Source organism: Tribolium castaneum, chromosome 8 (genome assembly GCF_031307605.1).
Source record: "Tribolium castaneum strain GA2 chromosome 8, icTriCast1.1, whole genome shotgun sequence".
In the NCBI taxonomy this organism is placed as follows: Eukaryota; Metazoa; Arthropoda; class Insecta; order Coleoptera; family Tenebrionidae; genus Tribolium; species Tribolium castaneum.
This window is the reverse complement of record NC_087401.1, coordinates 2,606,565-2,632,862: the sequence shown is the minus strand read 5'-3', so window position 1 is coordinate 2,632,862 and position 26,298 is coordinate 2,606,565. Positions and strand designations below refer to the sequence as shown.

At 29.7% G+C, this 26,298-nt stretch overlaps 2 long non-coding RNA genes across 3 annotated transcripts; one reads left to right on the top strand and one right to left on the bottom strand.

Moving 5' to 3' along the window:
* Window positions 1-13,194: 13,194 nt before the first annotated feature.
* LOC135266975 (uncharacterized) lies at window positions 13,195-15,469 on the top strand. Its single transcript, XR_010335197.1, has 3 exons — window positions 13,195-13,528; window positions 13,579-13,911; window positions 13,963-15,469. It is a non-coding gene; the product is annotated as an uncharacterized LOC135266975 (long non-coding RNA).
* Window positions 15,470-19,888: 4,419 nt separating this feature from the next.
* Window positions 19,889-23,441, bottom strand: LOC135266951 (uncharacterized). Of its 2 annotated transcripts, XR_010335175.1 has the most exons (3): window positions 22,799-23,111; window positions 22,299-22,748; window positions 19,889-22,239 (listed from the first exon to the last, which is right to left on the bottom strand). It is a non-coding gene; the product is annotated as an uncharacterized LOC135266951 (long non-coding RNA). The 2 variants fall into 2 exon arrangements; XR_010335174.1 differs by having other exon boundaries at window positions 22,299-23,441.
* Between the last annotated feature and the right edge of the window lie 2,857 nt (window positions 23,442-26,298).

Here is a 26,298-nt window from a genome sequence, read left to right as displayed (position 1 = left end):
AAATATGTTCGTTGATTCTTTGTTAGAAGCAGCAAACCTAACATTAAAGAATCTGAAAACTTTGTATTCGGACACAAACCACCGAATTTTGTATCAGTTTAGACAAAAACGGTTGATTTTCGACAATATTTTGCTTTGAACAAGAAAACATATCAAACTGACTAAAAACGTCTTATTTTAGCACAAAACAAAAGATTTGCGTTATAGTCTTAACGAGAGCTATTAATTTCAGACGGTTCTATGCTTTGAAACGAGTAAACTTTCACTAAACAGAAGAAAAACATCTTATTTCGCCTTTTAAAAACGATTCATGCCTCAGTTTGGATAAAAACCAATTATTTTCGTTAATTCATTGTTACAAACAAGAAACCTTACATCAAAGTAACTGAAAACCCCTTATTCAGGCACAGAAATTCGAATTATGTTTCAGTCTGGACAAAAACTGCTTACTTTAGACGATCCTTTGTTTTGAATACAAAAACTTACATTAAAAAGATTAAAAACGTCTTATTCTGGCTGAAAACTGCAAATTATATATTACTCTAGATAAAAGCAATTTAACCTGATTACTCCTTTACTTAGAATAGAGTAAACTAGTATAAAACTTAATGAAAACTTTAAATTTCGTCTCAAAGAAATAATTTGCGTTATAGTTTTGACCAGCAGTGTTTATTTCAAACGAATTTATGATTCGAAACTAATGAACTTTTATGGGGCAGATGCAAAACCACATATTACCATATAAAGCGTTGTTTTAAAGCAAAGTATTACCTTTTGCAACAAGAAATTTCACGTCCAAGAAACTGAAAACTTCGTATCCATGCATAAATATCGAATTACGTAACAGTTTAGGCAAATACAGCTTATTTTAAACGATTCCTTGCTATAAACAAGAAAAATTTTATCAAGCATATTGAAAACGTCTTATTCTTGAAAATAAGAGCAAATTATGTATCAGTTTTAACAAAAGCGGATTACTCTGTTTGATTCTATGCTTAGAGTAGAGTCAACTACTATAAAACGTAATGAAAACTCTATATTCAAGCACAAAAGAACAAATTACGTTATAGTTTTGACAAAAAAGAATATTTCGGATGATTACATACTTCGAAGTAAGCAAACTTTAATTGAACAAGTGCAAAAGCTAATACTTTGCTTTAAAATAACGATTTATGTGGTAATATGGTATTTTGCATGTGTCCTATAAAAGTTTACTCGTTTCGCTCCATTGAATCATTCGAAATAAATTATTTTGACACAACAACAACGAAAATAATTTGTTTTTGTTTAAACTGTAACATAAGTCGCTTTTATAAAACGAACTAAGACGTTTGGCATCTGTTTATTGAAAGTTTTCTTGTTTGGAGACATAAAAACGTTTGAAATTAACAGTTCTGGTCAAAACTATAACGTAAATTATTTCTTTGTATCACTTTAAAGATTTGCGTTAGTCTTGACGAGAACTGTTAATTTCAAACGATTCTATGCTTTGAAACCAGTATACTTTCACTGAACAGAGGCAAAACGTCTGATTTCGCCTTTAAAAAACGATTTATGTCAGAGTTTGGATTAAAACCAATGATTTTCGTTTATTCATTGTTACAAACAAGAAACCTTACATCAAAGAAACTGAAAACCTCTTATTCAGGCCCAGAAAATCAAATTACGTTTCAGTCTAGACACAAATTGCTTATTTTAGACGATTCTTTCTTTTGAACACGAAAACTTACATTAAAAAGATTAAAAACGTCTTATTCTGGCTCAAAACTGCAAATTATGTATTACTTTGGATAAAAGCAGTTTATCCTGATTACTCCTTTGCTTAGAATAGAGCAAACTTGTATAAAACTTAATGAAAACTTTAAATTTCGTCTCAAAGAAATAATTTACGTTATAGTTGTGACCAGAACTGTTAATTTCAAACGATTTTATGCCCCCAAACAAGAAAACTTTCACTAAACAAATGCCAAACGTCTTAGTTCGTTTTATAAAAGCGACTTATGATACAGTTTAAACAAAAACAAATTATTTTCGTTGTTGTGTTAAAATAATTTATTTCGAATGATTCAATGGAGCGAAACGAGTAAACTTTTATAGGACAGATGCAAAATACCATATTACCACATAAATCGTTATTTTAGAGCAAAGTATTAGCTTTTGCACTTGTTCAATTAAAGTTTGCTTACTTCGAAGTATGTAATCGTCCGGAATTTTTTTTTTGTCAAAACTATAACGTAATTTGTTCTTTTGAGCTTGAATATATAGTTTTCATGACGTTTTAAAGTAGTTTACTCTACTCTAAGCATAGAATCAAACAGAGTAATCCGCTTTTGTTAAAACTGATACATAATTTGCTCTTATTTTCGAGAATAAGACGTTTTCAATATGCTTGATATAATTTTTCTTGTTTATAGCAAGGAATCGTTTAAAATAAGCTGTATTTGCCTAAACTGATACGTAATTCGATATTTATGCATGGATACGAAGTTTTCAGTTTCTTTGACGTAAAATTTCTTGTTGCAAAAGGTAATACTTTGCTTTAAAACAACGCTTTATATGGTAATATGTGGTTTTGCATCTGCCCCATAAAAGTTCATTAGTTTCGAATCATAAATTCGTTTGAAATAAACAGTGCTGGTCAAAACTATAACGTAAATTATTTCTTTAAGACGAAATTTAAAGTTTTCATTAAGTTTTATACAAGTTTGCTCTATTCTAAGCAAAGGAGTAATCAGGATAAATTGCTTTTATCTAGAGCAATATATAATTTGCAGTTTTCAGCCAGAATAAGACGTTTTTAATCTTTTTAATGTAAGTTTTCGTGTTCAAAACAAAGGATCGTCTAAAATAAGCAGTTTTTGTCTAGACTGAAACGTAATTCGAATTTCTGTGCCTGAATAAGAGGTTTTCAGTTTCTTTGATGTAAGGTTTCTTGTTTGTAACAATGAATTACCAAAAATAATTGGTTTTTATCCAAACTGTGGCATGAATCAGCTTTAAGACTATAACGCAAATCTTTTGTTTTGTGCTAAAATAAGACGTTTTTAGTCAGTTTGATGTAAGTTTTCTTGTTGAAAGCAAAATATTGTCGAAAATCAACCGTTTTTGTCTAAACGATACAAAATTCGGTGGTTTGTGTCCGAATACAAAGTATTCAGATTCTTTAATGTTAGGTTTGCTGCTTCTAACAAAGAATCAACGAAAATATTTTGTTTTAATACAAACTGCAATATAAAATGTCTTTATAGGACAAAACATGATGTTTGGCATCTGTTTAATAAAAATTTACTCGTTTGGAAGCATAGAATCATTCCAAATAAGGTATTCTCGTCGAAACTATAATGTAATTAGTATTTTGTGCTAGAATACAGCGTTTTTGTTAGATTTATTAACAATTTTGTCTATTTTAGGTAATGAAACGAAAAGGATTAGCTGCCTTTATCCAAAGTGATACATAAATTGCTCTTTTATGCCAGATTAATACGTTTTTAGTCTGTTCGATGTAAGTTTTCTTGTTCAAAGCAAAAGATCGTCTAAAATAAGCCGTTTTTGTTTGAACTGATGAACAATTCAGACTGAGAGTCAACAAAAATAATTTGTTTTAATCCAAACTGATACTTTTTGACCCTATAAGAGTCCTATAAGAGTCCGAGATACGCCGTTCTCGTCAAGTCTATAACGTAATTCGTTTTTTTGTCAGAATACGACGTTTTCTGTCTGTTTAATATAAGTTTTTAATAATAATAATAATAATAATAATAATAATAATAATAATAATAATAATAATAAAAATAATAATAGTAATAAAAGTAAGCTTAGTTTTCTAAGCAAAAATGAAGCTTATTTTGTGTGTTATATGAGCGTTTTCTCATTTCTATGCAAGAAATCATCTGTGATCTGTGTTTTTAGGCAAGAAATTGTCAAAAATTAATAACTCAATTCAAAACTGGTATAAAAACATTTACTATACAAAAGTTAATAATAATAATAATAATAATAATAATAATAATAATAATAATAATAATAATAATAATAATAATAATAATAATAATAATAATAATAATAATAATAATAATAATAATAATAATAATAATAGTAATAATAATAATAATAATAATAATAATAATAATAGTAATAAAAGTAAGCTTAGTTTTCTAAGCAAAAATGAAGCTTATTTTGTGTGTTATATGAGCGTTTTCTCTTTTCTATGCAAGAGATCATCTGTGATCTGTGTTTTTAGGCAAGAAATTGTCTAAAATTAATAACTCATTTTAAAACTGGTATAAAAACATTTACTATACAAAAGTTATAATCGGTTTTTAATAATAATAACAATAATAATAATAATAATAATAATAATAATAATAATAATAATAATAATAATAATAATAATAATAATAATAATAATAATAATAATAATAATAATAATAATAATAATAATAATAATAATAATAATAGTAATAGTAACAAAAGTAATAATAATAATAATACTTTTAATAAGGAAAAATGGAGCTTATTTTGTGTGTTACATGAGCGTTTTCTCATTTCTATGCAAAAGATCATGTGTGATCTGTGTTTTTAGGCAATCTAAGCCATTTTATAGTTTTTAGGCAAGAAATTGGCTAAAATTAATCACTCATTTTAAAACTGGTATAAAAGCAATACTATACAAAAGTTATGATCGGTTTTTAATAATAATAATAATAATAATAATAATAATAATAATATTAATAATAATAATAACAATAATAATAATAATAATAATAATAATAATAATAATAATAATAATAACAATAATATTAATAAAAATAATAATAATAGTAATAAAAGTAAGCTTAGTTTTCTAAGCAAAAATGAAGCTTATTTTGTGTGTTATATGAGTGTTTTCTCATTTCTATGCAAGAAATCATCTGTGATCTGTGTTTTTAGGCAAGAAATTGTCTAAAATTAATAACTCATTTTAAAACTGGTATAAAAACATTTACTATACAAAAGTTAATAATAATAATAATAATAATAATAATAATAATAATAATAATAATAATAATAATAATAATAATAATAATAATAATAATAATAATATTAATAATAATAATAATAATAGTAATAGTAACAAAAGTAATAATAATAATAATACTTTTAATATGGAAAAATGGAGCTTATTTTGTGTGTTACATGAGCGTTTTCTCATTTCTATGCAAAAGATCAAGTGTGATCTGTGTTTTTAGGCAATCTAAGCCATTTTATAGTTTTTAATATTTAACAAAAATTAGCTTTAAAATAAAATGTTTGAAAAACTGAAATTAAACTAAATTAATTGTGTCTAACACTTTAGTAGAGGAAAAAAGAGAAGACATAAAAGTCACTAAAGTCTTAGAATTGTCTTTAGTCGTCATATTAATAACAATAACATTTATAATAACAATACTAGTAGGACTAAATTTGCTTATATGCAAGAGCGTAATAAAGATAACAGTTTTTTTGTTTTTTGCTTATATCTCGAAAACAGATACTCCTATCAATTTTTACCTTTTCACCAAAATTAAAGTTGATAAAATTTCCTACAAAATAGTTATTTGCATTTTTTATGTAGAACTAACCATAAGCGAGATATAAGTTTGAAAATAATTAATAATTTAAAAAAAATGTGTTTTAACAAAAAATGTCTTGTGATTTAAAATACACTTAATTTATTGGGTCCAATACTTAATTAGAAGAAAAAGGAGGTGACAGTAAATGCTGCATTTTCGTCTTCGTCTCAAACATTAAAAACTGAATTACATTTTTGTTCAGTAACTGTCGTCGAAGACGAAAATGCAGCATTTACAAACGACTCTAAAAACTTCAGTGACTTTTATGTCATCTCCTTTTTCCTCTACTAAAAAGTTAGTTTAATTTAGTTTAATTTCAGTTTTTCAAACATTTTATTTTAAAGCAAATTTTTGTTAAATATTAATTATATCCAACTCTATAACTCGCTTATGGTTGGTCCTACAAGAAAAATGCAAACAACTATTTTGTAAGAAATTTTATCAGCTTTAATTTTGAATGAAAGATAAAAATTGATAGGAGTAACTGTTTTCGAGATATAAGCAAAAAACAAAAAAACTGTTAGCTTAATTAAGCGCTTGCATATAAGCAAATTTAGTACTACTAGTATTGTTATTATTAATGTTATTGTTATTAATATGACGACTAAAGACAACTTTAAGACTTTATTGACTTTTATGTCTCCTTTTTTTTCCTCTACTAAAGTGTTAGACACAATTAATTTAGTTTAATTTCAGTTTTTTAAACATTTTATTTTAAAACAAATTTTTGTTAAAGTTTATTTATATCCAACTCTATAACTCGCTTATGGTTGATCTTACAAAAGAAATGCAAATAACTATTTTGTTAGAAATTTTATCAGCTTTAATTTTGAAAGAAAAATAAAAATTGACAGGAGTAATTGTTTTCGAGATATAAGCAAAAAACCAAAGTGAAAACTGTTACAGTTACTGAACAAAAATGTAATTCAGTTTTCAATGTTTGAGACGAAGACGAAAATGCAGCATTTAAAAACGACTCTGAAGACTTCAGCGACTTTTATGTCACCTCCTTTTTCTTTTAATAAAGTATTGGACCCAATAAATTAAGTGTATTTTAAATCACAAGACATTTTCTGTTAAAGCACTTTTTTTCAAATATTAATTATTTTCAAACTTATATCTCGCTTATGGTTAGTCCTACATGAAAAATGCAAACTACTATTTTGTAGGAAATTTTATCAGCTTTAATTTTAGTAAAAAGATAAAAATTGATAGGAGTAACTGTTTTCGAGATATAAGCAAGAAACCAAAAAACTGTTACCTTAATTAAGCGCTTGCATATAAGCAAATTTAGTACTAAAAACAACTCTGAAGACTTTGGTGACTTTTATGTCTTCTCTTTTTTCCTATACTAAAGTGTTAGACCCAATTAATTTAGTTTAATATCGGTTTTTTATACATTTTATTTTAAAGCAAATTTTTGTTAAAGATTATTTATATCCAACTCTATAACTCGCTTATGGTTGGTCCTACAAAAAAATGCAAATAACTATTTTGTAGGAAATGTTATCAGCTTTAATTTTGAAAAAAAGATAAAAATTGATAGGAGTAACTGTTTTCGAGATATAAGCAAGAAACCAAAAAACTGTTACCTTAATTAAGCGCTTGCATATAAGCAAATTTAGTACTAAAAACAACTCTGAAGACTTTGGTGACTTTTATGTCTTCTCCTTTTTCCTCCACTAAAGTGTTAGGCACAATTAATTTAGTTTAATTTCAGTTTTTCAAACATTTTATTTTAAAGCAAATTTTTGGTAGATATTATTTATATCCATCTCTATAACTCGCTTATGCTTGGTCCTACAAGAAAAATGCAAATAATTACTTTGTTGGAAATTTTATTAGCTTTAATTTTGAAAGAAAGATAAAATTTGATAGGTGTAACTGTTTTCGAGATATAAGCAAAAAACCAATAAGAAAACTGTAACTGTTACTAAACAAAAATGTAATTCAGTTTTCAATGTTTGAGACGAAGACGAAAATGCAGCATTTAAAAACGACTCTGAAGACTTCAGTGACTTTTATGTCACCTCCTTTTCTTCTAATAAAGTATTGGACCCAATAAATTAAGTGTATTTTAAATCACAAGGCATTTTCTGTTAAAGCACTTTTGTTTTAAATATTAATTATTTTCAAACTTATATCTCACTTATGGTTAGTCGTACATGAAAAATGCAAATAACTATTTTGTAGGAAATTTTATCAGCTTTAATTTTTGTGAAAAGATAAAAATTGATAGGAGTAACTGTTTTTGAGATTTAAGCTAGAAACCAAAAAACTGTTACCTTACTTAAGCGCTTGCATATAAGCAAATTTAGTACTATTAGTATTATTATTATTAATGTTATTGTTATTAATATGACGACTAAAAACGACTCTGAAGACTTTAGTGACCTTTATGTCTTTTCCTTTTTTTTCTACTAAAGTGTTAGACACAATTAATTTAGTTTAATTTTAGTTTTTCAAACATTTTATTTTCAAGCAAATTTTTGTTAAAGATTATTTATATCCAACTCTATAACTCGCTTATGGTTGGTCTTACAAAAGAAATGCAAATAACTATTTTGTAGGAAATTTTATCTGCTTTAATTTTGAAAGAAAGATAAAAATTGATAGGAGAAATTGTTTTCGAGATATAAGCAAAAAACCAAAGTAAAAACTGTTACAGTTACTGAACAAAAATGTAATTCAGTTTTCAATGTTTGAGACGAAGTCGAAAATGCAGCATTTAAAAACGACTCTGAAGACTTCAGTGACTTATATATGTCACCTCCTTTTTCTTCTAAAAAAGTATTGGACCTAATAAATTAAGTGTATTTTAAATCACAAAACATTTTCTGTTAAAGCACTTTTTTTTTAAATATTAATTATTTTCAAACTTATATCTCGCTTATGGTTACTCCTACATGAGAAATGCAAATAACTATTTTGTAGGAAATTTTATCAGCTTTAATTTTAGTAAAACGATAAAAATTGATAGGAGTAACTGTTTTCGAGATATAAGCAAGAAACCAAAAAACTGTTACCTTAATTAAGCGATTGCATATAAGCAAATTTAGTACTATTAGTATTATTATTATTAATGTTATTGTTATTAATATGACGACTAAAGACGACTCTGAAACCTTTTGTGACTTTTATGTCTTTTTCTTTTTCCTCTACTAAAGTGTTAGACACAATTAAATTAGTTTAATTTCAGTTTTTCAAACATTTTATTTTAAAGCAAATTTTTGTTAAATATTATTCATATCCAACTCTATAACTCGCATATGGTTGGTCCTACAGGAAAAATGCAAATAACGATTTTGTAGAAAATTTTATCAGCTTTAATTTTGAAAGAAAGATAAAAATTGATAGGAGTAACAGTTTTCGAGATATAAGCAAAAAACCAATAAGAAAACTGTAACTGTTACTGAACAAAAATGTAATTCAGTTTTCAATGTTTGAGACGAAGACGAAAATGCAGCATTTAAAATCGACTCTGAAGACTTCAGTGACTTTTATGTCACCTCCTTTTTCTTCTAATAAAGTATTGGACCCAATAAATTAAGTGTATTTTAAATCACAAGACATTTTCTGTTAAAGCACTTTTTTTTTAAATATTAATTATTTTTAAACTTATATCTCGCTTATGGTTAGTCCTACATGAAAAATACCAATTACTGTTTTGTAGAAAATTTTATCAGCTTTAATTTTAGTAAAAAGATAAAAATTGATAGGAGTAACTGTTTTCGAGATGTAAGCAAGAGACCAAAAAACTGTTACCTTAATTAAGCGCTTGCATATAAGCAAATTTAGTACTAAAAACAACTCTGAAGACTTTGGTGACTTTTATGTCTTCTCATTTTTCCTCTACTAAAGTGTTAGACCCAATTAATTTAGTTTAATATCGGTTTTTCAAACATTTTATTTTAAAGCAAATTTTTGTTAAAGATTATTTATATCCAACTCTATAACTCGCTTATGGTTGGTCCTACAAAAAAATGCAAATAACTATTTTGTAGGAAATTTTATCAGCTTTAATTTTGAAAAAAAAATAAAAATTGATAGAAGTAACTGTTTTCGAGATATAAACAAGAAACCAAAAAACTGTTACCTTAATTAAGCGTTTGCATATAAGCAAATTTAGTACTTTTAGTATTATTATTATTAATGTTATTGTTATTAATATGACGACTAAAGACGACTCTGAAACATTTAGTGACTTTTATGTCTTCTCCTTTTTCCTCTACTAAAGTGTTAGACACAGTTAATTTAGTTTAATTCCGGTTTTTCAAGCATTTTATTTTAAAGCAAATTTTTGTTAAATATTATTTATATCCAACTCTATAACTCGTTTATGCTTGGTCCTACAAGAAAAATGTAAATAACTATTATGTTGGAAATTTTATCAGCTTTAATTTTGAAAGAAAGATAAAATTTGATAGGAGTAACTGTTTTCGAGATATAAGCAAAAAACCAATAAGAAAACTGTAACTGTTTCTGAACAAAAATGTAATTCAGTTTTTAATGTTTGAGACGAAGACAAAAATGCAGCATTTAAAAACGACTCTGAAGACTTCAGTGACTTTTATTTCACCTTCTTTTTCTTCTAATAAAGTATTGGACCCAATAAATTAAGTGTATTTTAAATCACAAGACATTTTCTGTTAAAACACTTTTTTTAATTATTAATTATTTAACTTATATCTCGCTTATGGTTAGTTCTACATGAAAAATGCAAATAACTATTTTGTAGGAAATTTTATCACCTTTAATTTTGGTGAAAAAGTAAAAATTGATAGGAGTAACTGTTTTCGAGATATAAGCAAAAAACAAAAAAACTGTTACCTTAATTAAGCGCTTGCATATAAGCAAATTTAGTACTACTAGTATTGTTATTATAAATGTTATTGTTATTAATATGACGACTAAAAACAACTCTAAGACTTTTGTGACTTTTATGTCTCCTCCTTTTTCCTCTACTAAAGTGTTAGACACAATTAATTTAGTTTAATTTCAGTTTTTCAAACATTCTATTTTAAAGCTAATTTTTGTTAAATATTAAAAACTATAAAATGGCTTAGATTGCCTAAAAACACAGATCACACATGATCTTTTGCATAGAAATAAGAAAACGCTCATGTAACACACAAAATAAGCTCCATTTTTCATTATTAAAAGTATTATTATTATTATAACTTTTGTTGCTATTACTATTATTATTATTATTATTATTATTATTATTATTATTATTATTATTATTATTATTATTATTATTATTATTATTAACTTTTGTATAGTAAATGCTTTTATACCAGTTTTAAAATGAGTTATTAATTTTAGACAATTTCTTGCCTAAAAACACAGATCACAGATGATTTCTTGCATAGAAATGAGAAAACACTCATATAACACACAAAATAAGCTTCATTTTTGCTTAGAAAACTAAGCTTACTTTTATTACTATTATTATTATTATTATTACTATTATTGTTATTATTATTATTATTATTATTATTAAAAACTTATATTAAACAGACAGAAAACGTCGTATTCTGACACAAAAAAACGAATTACATTATAGACTTGACGAGAACGGCGTATCTCGGACTCTTATAGGACTCTTATAGGGTCAAAAAGTATCAGTTTGGATTAAAACAAATTATTTTTGTTGACTCTCAGTCTGAATTGTTCATCAGTTCAAACAAAAACGGCTTATTTTAGACGATCTTTTGCTTTGAACAAGAAAACTTACATCGAACAGACTAAAAACGTATTAATCTGGCATAAAAGAGCAATTTATGTATCACTTTGGATAAAGGCAGCTAATCCTATTCGTTTCATTGCCTAAAATAGACAAAATTGTTAAAAAATTTAACAAAAACGCTGTATTCTAGCACAAAATACTAATTACATTATAGTTTTGACGAGAATACCTTATTTGGAATGATTCTATGCTTCCAAACGAGTAAATTTTTATTAAACAGATGCCAAACATCATGTTTTGTCCTATAAAGGCATTTTATATTGCAGTTTGTATTAAAACAAAATATTTTCGTTGATTCTTTGTTAGATGCAGCAAACCTAACATTAAAGAATCTGAAGACTTTGTATTCGGACACAAACCACCGAATTTTGTATCAGTTTAGACAAAAACGGTTGATTTTCGGCAATATTTTGCTTTCAACAAGAAAACTTACATCAAACTGACTAAAAACGTCTTATTTTAGCACAAAACAAAAGATTTGCGTTATAGTCTTAAAGCTGATTCATGCCACAGTTTGGATAAAAACCAATTATTTTTGGTAATTCATTGTTACAAACAAGAAACCTTACATCAAAGAAACTGAAAACCCCTTATTCAGGCACAGAAATTCGAATTACGTTTCAGTCTAGACAAAAACTGCTTATTTTAGACGATCCTTTGTTTTGAACACAAAAACTTACATTAAAAAGATTAAAAACGTCTTATTCTGGCTGAAAACTGCAAATTATATATTGCTCTAGATAAAAGCAATTTATCCTGATTACTCCTTTGCTTAGAATAGAGCAAACTTGTATAAAACTTAATGAAAACTTTAAATTTCGTCTCAAAGAAATAATTTACGTTATAGTTTTGACCAGCACTGTTTATTTCAAACGAATTTATGATTCGAAACTAATGAACTTTTATGGGGCAGATGCAAAACCACATATTACCATATAAAGCGTTGTTTTAAAGCAAAGTATTACCTATTGCAACAAGAAATTTCACGTCAAAGAAACTGAAAACTTCGTATCCATGCATAAATATCTAATTACGTATCAGTTTAGGCAAATACAGCTTATTTTAAACGATTCCTTGCGATAAACAAGAAAAATTTTATCAAGCATATTGAAAACGTCTTATTCTCGAAAATAAGAGCAAATTATGTATCAGTTTTAACAAAAGCGGATTACTCTGTTTGGTTCTATGCTTAGAGTAGAGTAAACTACTTTAAAATGTAATGAAAACTCTATATTCAAGCTCAAAAGAACAAATTACGTTATAGTTTTGACAAAAAAAAATATTCCGGACGATTACATACTTCGAAGTAAGCAAACTTTAATTGAACAAGTGCAAAAGCTAATACTTTGCTCTAAAATAACGATTTATGTGGTAATATGGAATTTTGCATTTGTCCTATAAAAGTTTACTCGTTTCGCTCCATTGAATCATTCGAAATAAATTATTTTAACACAACAACGAAAATAATTTGTTTTTGTTTAAACTGTATCATAAGTCGCTTTTATAAAACGAACTAAGACGTTTGGCCTTTGTTTAGTGAAAGTTTTCTTGTTTGGGGGCATAAAATCGTTTGAAATTAACAGTTCTGGTCAAAACTATAACGTAAATTATTTCTTTGAGACGAAATTTAAAGTTTTCATTAAGTTTTATACAAGTTTGCTCTATTCTAAGCAAAGGAGTAATCAGGATAAACTGCTTTTATCCAAAGTAATACATAATTTGCAGTTTTGAGCCAGAATAAGACGTTTTTAATCTTTTTAATGTAAGTTTTCGTGTTCAAAAGAAAGAATCGTAGTAGATAACGAATGGGGGGACAACACAACACAACCTTGACCTTGAGTTTGACTCCGCCCATTTTCCCTCTCTTTCTTTCAAGGCCACTCGTTCTCTCTCTTACTTTTCAAGGCCAACCCCTCCCACTTCCCCCACCACTTCAAGGCCAAGGCATTATTGGACCTTGATGTTTTCAAGGTCAAGGTTATTCATGCTACTCCCCACTTTTGCAAGGCCAACAACTCCTCACTCATTCAAGATGAATCGCGCAATTGTCCTTACTCATTTTCCACCCCAAACTGTATAAAAGTTAATGTCTTGTGTTGTGTAACACAGTTCTTGTGTATATCTACTATAACAAGAAATTCTTTAAAAATGGAACCCATCAGAAAAAGTTCTATTTATAATACTCCTGGTAAGTTTAATATTTTTTTAGTAGTTTAGTTGGAAATAATTTTTTTTCAGAGGATATCATAGTTTGTCCATACGACAAAAATCACATTCTTCTTTGGTTTCGGCTCGAAAGGCACATATGGAAGTGCCATCGGGCCGATAAAGAAAAACAAAGGGCCTTACGTGAAGTGATGATGAAGGAAGAAGAGGAGAACTGGGATCATTTCAATGAGCCCAGCTACCTCGACTTCCTGAAATCTAAAAAAATTCATAATGTCAAAAAACAAAGATCCTCATGTGAAGTGATGATGAAGGAAGAAGAGGAGAACTGGGATCATTTCAATGAGCCCAGCTACCTCGACTTCTTAAAATCTAAAAGGAATCATAATGCCTTAAATTAAAGAAGTAAGTTTTATTGAATCTTTTTCAACAGTAATTTATTGTGAATTTTTTTAGGGCCGGGGTTCTTTCGTAAAAATAGTGTAGAATAAGTTTAGCAAAGTAGTAGTAGTCGTAGTAAACTGTAAATATTATATTATTGTATAAAAAAAATAAAAGTTGTAAAAAAAAGCTACATGTTTTTATGTACACCTATTTCAACCTACTGATACAAGTAAGTGTGACCTGCAAGCAGAGAGTCGCTCACTGTTTCAAGACCACTCATTCCCTCTTTATCTTTGATGTTTTCATCTCACTTTTTCTCATTATCTCACTTTTTCAAGGCCACAATATTGATGCATTTTCATTCAAGGTTAAAAAGTGGGGGTATAGTTAATATATAGAATTTAGTACAAGTTTGATAGCAGTCAGTACTGATTTAATCCTCCGAGAAATAATAATATAAAAAAGTGCATATATCTGTGTTAATGTCTAAGAGTATTCGCTGCTGGGTCATGGATGTATTGAATCGAATCGCTCGATGCGGACAGAAGCCCATTTTAAAAGCTGGTGAGCTAGAGTTGAACACAAGATTCCGCATACATAATATTAGACGCACAAAGTCTCTGTTCGGAAATTCAGTGCTTGTTGAGTTGGACAATTATGCAGTGTTTCTGCCGAGAAGAATAAGTGATTATTTAACTGAGGAGAAAATTGATGAGTTATTACGAGATCCACGTCCACTATATTTAATATATTTGGGAAAAGAAGATGCTAGAAACCCGACATCTGCACATTGTTTTGAGTTTCAACGTGTTGATGATGAAATATTAGGTGAGTGAACATAATGTAAAATGGAGGATGAAAAGAAATTAAAGAAATGTATATTTCATTTACAGTTAACGAGAGTGCCGAAGAGTAGGATGAAATTATCGGAAAAAGACTTATGTGTGTGAAGTAGTGTGCGTTTTGTGCTAGTGATAGTTTCTTAAAATAAATGAATAAAAATCATGTGTCTAGACGATGGACAATATGAAAAATGTTTATACGAGTGTTTTGATAAAAGACTGTTATCATATAAGAACTGGGTACATTCATACCCATCTCCATGGAGTTTAGCAAAAGCGGGATTGTTTTATATTCAAATATCTGATTGTACCCAGTGTTTTGTTTGTGGAGTAATAATTTCACGATGGGAAAAAAGTGATGATGCGTTTATGGAGCATAAAAAACATTCTCCAAAATGTGGATATGTGAAATTGCTTTCCACAGACAAAACTACAATTCAAAAATTCAAATTAGTTACTAAAAATAGCATTGTTGTAGTTTTATTTTTTATAGTATTTGTATTCATGTATTATTTATGTGCATCTTCTTATGCATAGGTAATGTGATGCAGACTTGTTAACCTTGATCAGTGTCGGGCGCGCGCCAAAGGCGAGGTAAACTAAAGGTTTCAAGAGACGTCTTGATTTAATTAGTTTATAATTAAATAAGTGGTAGAATAATATGGAGGATTTATAATAGATTTAAGGATATTTAATGTACTACCTATAATATTGATGAAATAAAGTGTTTTAATTGATTCCTTTTAGTTTATTTTATTAAAAAAAAACAATTCATAATAATAATTATCTATGTAATATCCGATGAATTAATCCAAGAGTTATGAGTTTTATCCATTCCACTCCACTTGACGAATAAACGGTTACCTTTCTTTCGTAAAACTTTCTCAACGAGATATACATTCGGATATTTAACTTTTTGTAATTCTTCAGTGTAGAAACCTCCTCGTATTGTTTCTCCAGAAACATCTTGTAGCAAATAAGTTCTAGGATTAGTATTTTGAATCTTCGAAACTGTAAATACTTCATTACTCCAATTTGGGGTGTACCCTTTCTTAAAAAGATGTCGATGTTTACTAATTCGAACAAAATCACCAACTTGAAATTTGGGTTTATAAATGTCCATTGTTTTAAGATGACTATAAACTTGATCCAAAACTTTGCGTTCGTTTTTCTTATTTATTGAAATCGGTTTTAAACCAGTAGTCCCATGTCTGGTATTATTGTATTTTTTTATTATGTCAGGTAAAATGTTTATCCAGTTGTAGTGACCTTGCACCGAAAATTCTTTATACATCATTCCCTTGATTGTTCGATTCACGCGCTCGACAACACTACTTTTTAAATTCGAATAAGAACTGTAGTGATTAATTTTGTATTTATTCATTAATTGTTGAAAATGTTTATTGTAAAACTCCTTTCCCAGATCTGTTTGAATGTTTTTAGGAACGTTACGTCGAGTTTTTAAAATTTCACTCATTGCATTTACAACACTTAAAGCCGACTTATTCTTTAATGGAACAGCCCATACAAATTTAGAAAAAACATTGATAACCATTAAGATATACTTAAAGCCTTTATTGACGCGTGAATATGGTATCATTTCAACCAGATCGAGTTGCAATAAATCATTTAAACCTTTCACTATCACACGTCGTCTTTTAAAGTTCACTCTCGCCGGTGCATGTAGTTCATTAACAACTTGACGCTTAATATTTAAATCACTACGCTTCATGGTGGATTGGTACTTTTAAAACTATTTCTATATATATCGGTTTAGCTTCTGATGTTTTGGGTCCATATTTAAATGATAGTTTGTCACCTTCACGTAAAATTTGACCAATTAAATTCGTAGTTTGTTTCGAATTAATTAATGCAATCCACCCGCTCGATGGATTACCATTTACAGACGTAATCGTTGCTTCTTTTAATGGGAAAATATAATTCGTACCAATATTAAATAATACAAAAAGTTTTTTAGCTGGATCCAGTGTCCCAAAGAGTGAGATTGTGGTATATGAGAAAGATTTGACACGTTGTAAAGTTGTCCGAATTCTGTGTTCACTAATGTGTTCACCAAATTTATCTAATGTCATATTCTTGTCTATTGAATGAATAAAGTATGTAGAAATACTAACTATAAAATATAATGTGTTTGCAATATATACAAGTCGTCTCTAAATTATTAACGAATTATTTTCGATTCACGCAATTCTGTTATGATGCGATTGATTTCATTCATATGATTATTATTACCAGCTACTGTCGATGATAATAAAAGACGTAGTCTATTTACGAGTGTGTTGGGATTTTTGTAGGGAACAAATTCTAAATTTTTATCTGTTAAAGCCAATGTGCGAAGAATACTACCACCCTTAACTCTTTTTGATATTGGTTGGATACTACTTGTCGGAGTTGATTGTTCATGACCTTGAGCCTGCAATCGTTGTATTGCAGGTATGTTGCGAAGTCGCGGATACTGTTTACGTGCTGGTGGTACGAGAATTGAAAGACTACTACTGCGGCTTCGTTGCTGGACAGGAGTCGATTGACCTTAATCTGCATCAAGGCTTTCTTCAGTATCACTGTAAAATGGCGGCGACTGAGATGCACGGTGTTCCTGAAGCGGTTGTGGCTGTCTCGAGAAATGTCGAATAATTGTTTTATATTTGTTCCCTACATTACCCAGAATTTGTGCATTTGGTTTATAGTTTTTTCTGTCTGCATTGGTTCGAATGACAATATTTCGATAAGTTTCTAAATCTGATTGAGTATAATTAGTTGGATTTTTTTAAATAATAATTCATACAATCCAGGTGTATCAGGATAAGCTACATTTTGAACGATTACATGATCGTCTTTGAAATCAATTTCAGAATTGCCAATAAAAAATTTATTTGCCTCGGTTCCATGTCTCACACCATATTGATGATCAAATTTGTTTTCTGTGTCAATAATCATATCTTCAATGTACTGTCGAGGTAAACCGGTCCATTGTTTAAGAAAATGGCGAAATGCATCGGTTTTTGACAAATTTATTAATGTTTCTTGCAACTTTCCAATGGTCACATTCCTGAGTGATTCTCCCTCCTCTCTGGGTGTGCTAGCAGCCGCATGTTGTCGCATTAAACTGAATCGTGGATCGAGCGATGTAGTACTACGGCTTGTAGTCGTTGACTCAAAAAGTCGCTTCGCCTCCGGTTGCTTGATCTCATGATGAATTGATATTTTTTCCTGTTTTGGGACAACTTCGCGTTCATGTTTAATTTCAGAAATTAAACTTTTTATTGGATCAGTTAGAGGTTGAATATGGGTTGCGAAACGTCTTTGCGAACTTGCAATGTGTGAAGATAATGATCGTACTTTTTGTTTAACGTGTCGTCTTGCCTTATCCAGCTCTAAAGCTAAACGTTTATCCATGTCGATCGTCGACTAATAAATAAATCTTTGACAAACATTTACATTTATATTTTAATGAACTGATCAAAACCGTTACGATAACGCCCATTGTCTTGTTCAGCATCCTTATCAATAGTAACAAATCCATACGGTTTTTGCCAACACTGTGAACACATTTTCTGAAAGGTTTCAAATGACATATCTGTACCAACGTGATCATTAAAAATATGTTTTAAATTTAATACATCCTGAGGAAAGATAATTATGAAATTAGCATTATCACGAATTAATTGTTTCTGAATGGAAGAATACGTTTGGCTAATAAATATACAATCGATATTATAATGCCTACCAAAGCAAAAATAATCACGTATTATATTTTGGTTACAAGTGACTACATCATCAAATATTATTATGGAATAGGGTTTGATTTCTTTAGGAGGAGGAATTTCGGCACCATCTTCATATTCATAGTAACCGACTTTATCGAGAGGTGCCAGAACCGATTTTAAAAATTGATATTTTGGTTGTTGTAGGGTTTTTGAAAATAAGTAAATGTCTGTGAAGCGTAATCCATTTGGATGCAGCAAGAGACTTAATATCACATTTGTTTTTCCACATCCAGAACGTCCAACCACTAGTCCTCTTTTTACACTATTATTGAATAAAGTATTATGTTTAGGAAACTGTTGATAGGGTACACAAACTGAATAGTCGTGGTTAGAAATTTTTAATAAATCTTTTTGTTGCACAAGTTTCATTGTTGACTTACAGAATACAAATAAAAATACTTTACACATTACATCAATTATAAATACATAATAATAATAATAATAATAAATACGTAGTATAAATAAATGGTTACATATCGTTACATATCTACAATAAGGTAAAATTCAATCAGTGGGTTCCACATATTTTTGCAATTCTCTAATTAGGGAATCTAAATTTCGATCTCTATCAATATCGTAATGTCCCCAGGCTAATGTATCAATTGAATTACCTAAAATGTATCGTTTATCATCGAAATTAGACAGTGCTATTTTATTCCTTAATTCGGTATACATATTATGTAAATAAGATTTGAAAACGTTCATAACACAGAAAACTGATGAAGATGAAGGATTTGTTGCAATTGCCCGATATTGTAACAGTGTTAGAGATTTATCAATTACATGTTTACTTACACCTTTAGCCTTTTTAATTAAATCATTCACTGTTTGCACACAATATGCTTTGGCACCGGTGCCATAAAGAAGTACAATTGGTACACCAGCATACTCATCTTTCATTTTACCGATAATAGACACAGTTTTAGGAATATCATGAATATTATTCTCGGGATAATTTGAAGTATCAAACCGATCGATATTCTGTTTAATATCATTATATACGTTTTCCGTATAAATTTCTAAAATTAATGAATCCGTATCCGTATACAAAAGCTGTACATTATTTCCACACTTAACTTTAAGGAAATTATAAAAAAAGTCATACATTAAAGTTTTTGAAATTTCCAATATACTGAATCCTACATAAATAGGTTTATCATACGTTACTTGAACTTTATTCATTTCTATTGCAACTAAATTTTCAGTAAAAATAGAACAATTTTTAAATTGTGGTTTGGCTATCCATGTCTCTGCTCCATACTTGTGACCGTTTTTTTTCCAATGTGTAGCCAGTTTAATATCTACCCGATTATCGACATTTTCCATGGTTTTTCCATACACGCTATTATTCATGAGTTTAAATAAATCTTTTTCAAACTTATTTTTAGTCTGATTTCGTAATTTCGTATTTAAATCAATATATGGTTTGAGCCATGACGATTGATTGAATTTTAGTACTCTATGAATTTTTGTCAATTCTAGTCCATTTTGTAGAGCTTGTTTTAAATTTCGATAGTGTATTATGTAGTTTGTTTTAGCACATAGATTTGGAATGAGTTTCGCACATTTTCCGTTTGGTGGAATTAAATTTTCAGGTAGAAATGGCATATCATTATGAGAGTTGTGTAAATGATAAGGATAAGAGATATCTACTTCAAGGACATAACCTTCAGGTGTGGTATCAGTCAAATCCATAATACTAAGTGAATTAATTTCGTCTTGCGTTAACCAAGTAAATCCACCTAAAGGGAGTACTTCACTCATAGCCCAACCATAGAGATTTGTTGCATCGAGATATAAAATGTATGATGTCGGTTTCGAAGGGTCATAATTTGGAAGAAATTTATTATTTGCTTGAGCCGCTCGTTTAACACATGTACTAACTCCCCCACGAATCCCTTTTTTGAAAAAATGCAACATATCTATATCAGTCAATAATTCTAATTTTACATGGGTAAATTTAAGCATAGCATTCCAACTAAGAGATGGTGCTGTCACGTAATGTGCTGGATCAAGTTCATAATGCTTAAGGCACATGTTTCGAAAATTCTCAAAGACATCAGCTAATAGTAAAATATCACTTTTTAAATAGAGATCAGAATATTCGCCTAGAGTCTGACAATGGAATGTATTCCATACGGTATTAGCTCGTTGATAATCATCTTCAGAAATATGCTCATCGCGAAGTTTATCGTAAAAATCAATTTTTTGTGGTAATTCCATGAGATCTAATTTAGAAAAATCATCGATAAATGAATATGGAAAAACCCCTTTCTGTCTAATTAACTGAAATTCTCTGTCAACGGGAAAGTATCGTTTTACTTCCATACATTGAGCATCATCCAAGGCTGCTGCCAGTTTTTCTAATGAACATGCCAAAAACTGAAAACTATCTATAAAACGCAAGTGTAAGTGCTCCTTGACTATTCGATTGTTTGAATTTAGATATTCGCCTACACAAATTTTTTTCGAAAATGTAATATATTTCTCTTTAGTTTTACCAAGGATATTAATTTCACTTTCTTCAAGGGCCAACTCTTTAATGAATAAGTGACTATCATAATTTGTTAAATTATGAAATACTATCGGAATAAAATTTGGAATTTGAAAATTCAAGTTACAATTACTGTGCGCGGCGGACCTATAACGACCCGTTAAATGACAGTGATCTTTTACTTTAATATCATTCTGTTGAAAAGGTTATTGACAAATATGACATTCCGTTGCTGTAAGATAATCAAACTCTTCTTGAATAGTTAATGGAAGCATTGGTTGTACAATACTTAAATACTTTTTATAAATCTCTATCAAATCTATTTCTAATGCTGTAATAAAGTCAACCACAGATGACTGTCCTCGAAAACTTTGGAATTTAGATAATTGATCATTATATGAACATTTAATGTAATATGCACATGAATATGGTTGATGGAGAAAAGTTTTTATCGAAAATGATTGATTTGGATTTGGTGCAACTGTACTCATAGGTTTCAATAAACATTCGAAATCAGCATAAACAATAAATGGGATAGTCATTTTATGATGATAATTTTGAAATTCTAATACATTAGCGGGAACATTATAACCAAATCTATTTGTTATTAATTCATTATTTGGGATTCTAGCATAAAGTTTTCCACAATCAGTCGAAGAATGTCTATCTAATAAAGCTTGGGTTGTGAAATATTGTAGACATCCATCACAAAAAAATTTTGAATGATGATGTTTTGAGAGTTGGGAAGATACTAAACGTGGCAAATTAGTTATTGTACAGTAATGTTGATTACCATCGTTATCACTCAACAATAATAAATTTATATGTACCGGTATCTTAAAGTTTGTAAAATATAATGGTCCCACAATTTCAAATTTTACCTTATTGTTTACATAAAGTAATTCAAGTCCGTAAACATTAATAGAGACATTATTTTGACTTTCAAATTTTGCAATACTATCCAGTTTTACAGGAAATTCAATACCTTGGAAATTAAAAAGTGTCGACCAATGTGGATATGAACTGGGTAAATGTTCTGGTCCCATAGGTAGACACACTGCTGCTACGACACTCCAACAAAAACAATGAATATCCTGATTTTGAACATTAACTATTGCCCTCTTCATTTTCACGCTTGGCGGTAGTGGGATATACGATGAAGCTTTCAATGGATTGTAATAGTTTACATTTAATTCTAAATGTAAGATTTTCACAAGTGTCCAGCCTAAAATAAAGAAGCAAAAAAATAATTGTATTATAAAGATTTTTACAATATATAACTACCTGAATCTCGTTCCAAAAAATCCATCATTTTTTGACTAATAACTTCTTGAAAGTCATGCAACATATTCCTAATATTCGTGCCTAAAGTGACAATTCTGTTAGTAGTATTGAAAGATTTTACATCAAATATATTTTTTGACTCAATGGTATACAATCCAAATAATTCCAAATTAATTTTGATTGTACTAAATTTTTCAATTTGTGAAACAATAAGTCCAAGTAATTTATTGTGAATTTTATCCATAAATTCATTTAAATCGATATAATCGCCCTCATCACAAATCCTATATGAAGCGATGCGTGATTTAAATGCACTGCTGAGTGCAAACACCCCATCCTCCAAGGGAGTACTTTGACAATTATTTCTATGCTGTCTACTTCTCTCATGAGCCGTAATAAGCTTTGGAGCAATTTCTTGATTACATGTAACGCACATATAATTGTTGCTAGCTAGAAAAGAAAAATAATTGAAAATAGAGTACCTATTAGTTAAAACTTACCAGTTGAATGACATATTTTCTGTTTTTTGGCGGCCGGTCCTCCATTTTCCTGTTTTTTGACCACTTGACAATAGAGCTTTTCATGGCGTAGTCGTGATTGACGGGTTGTAAATTGTTTATTACAGTTTTCACAGTGATGCATTTTCTTATGAAAATATGAAATAATAAATTAAACAGGTTACTAATAAAGTTTAATTATAAATTTGCTGCCTTCTGTTACTATCTTTGAAAGACTTTTATTTATACTATATAAATATATATTTTTTTGTGTTCAAAGATAGGTATCCAGCAAGACCTCGAGGAGGAGCAGCATGCTTGCCATCGTGTTGTAGGTAGTATGATGTTAAAATTTGGAAAATCACGTCCGAATTAAATGTACTTGATATGAGTGTAGGACGGAAATAGGATTTATTAATAATAATTATTAATATTAACATCATTAATATTAATATTAATATTATAATTATTAGTAATTAATATTAATGGGGACTTTCGCGCACGTCTACGAGGCTTTCTAGGGCGCCGACTCCTCCTTGATCGTGAGTGAGGGGGAGTGGGTGGAATGATGTTGTCGTCGTCGTCATTGTCTTCGTTTTCGACATCAACGTCTCCACCCTCCACCCTATTCTCAACTCTATTATTTATTTGCCCTAGAATAGGTGACAATTGAGAGGGTTGAATGATGTCATTTTCAACATCCATCTCTTCACCCTGCCTCCTCTCTTCAACCCACGGCTCTGCCAGTGCGTCAATGACATTTTGAGTAATAATACTCATCGGATCGAACGTTGCAGGAGGCTGAGGGAGTGGTGGTGTGATGATGTTAAGTTCCACATCAACCTCGGATCCAGATAGTTGTTGTATGTCATTGACGCCCTGTGATAATATCATGGGTGACGGTGGTGGTGATGGTGACCGAATGATGTTATTTTCGGCCTCTACCACCACCAATCTCTCTGGCAGAACATCATTTTCCTCAATAATCGGTGAATTGGGTTGAGGGGGATGTTCAACGTTACCATTGATAACGTTTTCCACCTCAACCCAAGGCTCCGATAAAGCGTCAATGATGTCCTGCGATATTATCATAGGGGGTTGAGTTAATACCGCGGGTGCCGCTTCAGGAGATGTTGGTGTAACGGGGCGGGTAAACACTGGTTCAACGAAGGGGCTTTGTGGTGGTAGTGGTGGACTGGGAGAGATTGGGGGTTCTTCCACCACCACCATATCATTATCAAATACATTTAACTCATCGGTAACCGAATTATTGATGGGACAAGTTCCTTCATCCACAACCGGATTGGACGCCGCCTCGTCTTCGTTAATAAACTGGTCTATTAAGGTCAACGAGATGTCGTCCGAATAATCATTTTCAATACCATGTTGAGCCAGGTATTGCGTGAATGGTAAAGAAAACGATAATTCACTATCAGGTTGTGATGAAGGAGTAACCATAGAATCATCATCCTCATCAACGATTTGAACAATGTTAGCAACAGCGTGATTAGCTAATTGCTTCTCTTTCACACTAAACTGACTACATTCAATCACATCCTCTTCAAGACAATCTTCCCTCAAAGATTGACTTAAAGACGACTTGGCAAATTGTTCAAATTGTGTCTCATCATTTTTGATTAATTTTGAATTAGCAGGTCTAATAATTACATCAGAAACGATATTGATTCTAGGTTTATCCCTATTAAAACCACTACGGTTTTGATAGGGATTTGCAACTTTTCCCTTCAATACTTTAAATAATAACTTGGATGACTGGTTACTTACAGTTGTCCTAGTTGAGGGACCGGGACACTGAGAACACTCGTCACCATGAGAACACGGTTTAAAATGAGCAAAATAATTTGAACACATTATTTCGTACACAGACTACCTGTACAACACAGAATGAATTTCTGCATGCACTCCTTGCAATTTTATAAATTGTTGAAAGCTCCCGTCAAGGTCAACTTCTTACTGCAACTACATTGGTGTATTCCATCAAGGTTAACATATAGACACAAAAAAATGTAAAAAGAAGACCTATGTAGACAGGGTGGAGTGTAACCGCCTGTTTCAAGGACATCGTTAACCTGTTTAATTTATTGAACAAATGAGAAAAATCACTCATATCCACTGCAATAATCAACTCTTTTTTATAAATGAAATGAATTTTTTGGGTGGTGTACAAGGATTATTGAAAGTGTAAGGGAGTGGTAAATATTATGAAAAACATACAAATGTTTATAAATTTATAACATTTATTTATAAATACTACAATTAATTAATTCAATTAATATTCCATTTCATTACAAAAAATATTTTTTGAAGAGTTTGTATTTTCAAAGTTGCTTCTCGATGATTGTTGATAATCATTATTAGTATTATGGGATAAAGATGAATCAAAATAATTCCCATTTCCGCAATCAAAACTCCTCCAAGAATATTCACGATGTGGAAGACATCTTCGTAAATGTCGTCGAAGATGTTTTACTTTCAGGCGATGTCCTGGATTATTACGACACGTTATCCAACTCTCTTGATCCATGATTACTAATAGACTGATGAGTTGAGATTATTTACACAATGTTTTGTACACTTTTAACGAAATGTTTGTTTTAAAAAAAATACGTTATGTAGACTGCAATATGCGTTATCGTTTAGATGGTACATGCATTTAACTTTATCGGCGTGTAATGTTGGTTGTTGTGGAAATTCAATAACTTGTTTATGTGTATATTTTTTCAAAAATTCGGCTTTTTCTTTTCCTTTTACGTAAATTTTGTCAACATCCTTCAACACATTGTTTATAACTTGTACGTGCTTCCAATATGGAATATGTCCCATATTCCAGTCAATACAATGATAATTCTTCATTAACCATTTTACTTGTTTTTCATCTTGAGGATTCAAAAGTTGTGAAGGGAAAGGGGGTTGAAAAACATAGTGTGCGAGTTTGTCTCCTCTTAAAGCAGCCAGTTCTTTAACTATAAACTTTTTTCCAATTTTGTAACCTTGAACGTCTATAATCACTTCGTTCTCCATTACTATTAATATTAATTTACACTTGTTTTACAGATTTTGTCAACGGTGTATATGTAAAGGCTCGGTCACTAATGACTAATGCATATGCAGTGGTTCCCTCACTTATACCGGTGTCTGTATCAAATTCAATTCTCAGTGCAATAGACTGTGTTTGTAAACCAGTTTTTTGCATCGAACAATCAATTATGATTAGTGGATAACTGTCGAAAAACTGTGTAGGTGTAATGTGTGTTTCTTTTTTATCTGTATAATAGTATCGGGATCTAAAGTTTGTAAACATTTCATATAATATACCGAAATGGTGTTTTTTATATGAAATATTTAAATTTTCATACGGATATCGTTCATTATTTAGAAATACTCTCATATTGGTTATATCGCCTCTATCAAATTTACTCATATTTTTATCAAGTTGTCCTTCTCTATTGCTTTGAAGGCCAAAGATAATATAACGAGGTGTT